Below are 1192 nucleotides of genomic sequence, written 5' to 3'. Positions count from 1 at the left end.
ACTCAGCAGGTCAGGCAGCATCTCAGGAGAGAAGGAATGGGTGACGTTTCGGGTCGAGACCTTTCTTCAGACTGAAGAAGGGTCTCGACCCGAATCGTCACCCATTCCTTCTCTCCTGAGATGCTGCCTGACCTGCTGAGTTACTCCAGCATTTTGTGAATAAATGGCCAAGAAAAGGTGGAGCCCACAATGGTTCATTGAAGGTGGACACAAAATGCTGGAGTAACTCAGCAGGACAGGCAGCATCTCTGGATACAAGGAATGGATGACGGTTCGGGTCAAGACCCTTCCCCTGACTCCAGGGGAAGAAGCACTTCCCTCTGGAAGGCGACTCCGGACTGTCAAAGCAGCCACATCCGGACATAAAACTTTTTTTTTCCTCGATTAGTAACTCTACTCAATAACCAAAAGTCTGTAGCCTTCTTTTCCTCTGATATTTTATTTAATTCTCCACATGTTTAAACTCTAATGTTTTATTCTTAATGTTTTAATGTTTTATGTTTTATTCTTAACTGTTTACTGTATGTTCGTGTTGTTACTTGCGAGTGGAGCACCAAGGCACATTCCTTGTATGTGTACTACGGGCACCGTCTATACGGAGTTTGTACGTTCTCCCCGTGACCTGCGTGGGTTTCCTCCGAGATCTTCGGTTTCCTCCCACACTCCAAAGACATACAGGTATGTAGGTTAATTGGCTGGGCAATTGTAAAAATTGTCCCTCAGGTGTAGGATAGTGTTAATTTGCGGGGATCGCTGGGCGGCGCTGTCCCGGTGGGCCGAAGGGCCTGTTTCCGCGCTGTATCTCTAAATCTCAAAAAAAGAAAAATTAAAATCTGCTGCTCTTTCCTACACATTGTCCTTGAAGCTGCAACCTTGGTATCCTAGTTCATCAGTCGCTGAAAGTAAGCGTGCAGGTACATCAGGCAGTGAAGAAAGCCAATGGCATGTTGGCCTTCATAACGAGAGGATTTGAGTACAGGAACAAAGAAGTCCTTCTGCAGTTGCATAGGGCCCTGGTGAGACCACATCTGGAGTATTGTGTGCAGTTTTGGTCTCCTAATTTAAGGAAGGATGTCCTTGTTATTGAGTGCAGCGTAGGTTCACCAGGTTAATCCCTGGGATGGAGGGACTGTCATATGAGGAAAGATTGGAAAGACTAGGCTTGTATTGACTGGAGTTTAGAAGAATGAGA

Source organism: Rhinoraja longicauda, chromosome 7, assembly GCF_053455715.1.
Source record: "Rhinoraja longicauda isolate Sanriku21f chromosome 7, sRhiLon1.1, whole genome shotgun sequence".
NCBI lineage: Eukaryota > Metazoa > Chordata > Chondrichthyes > Rajiformes > Arhynchobatidae > Rhinoraja > Rhinoraja longicauda.
The sequence above is the reverse complement of the archived record's forward strand: the minus strand, read 5'-3'. Positions refer to the sequence as shown.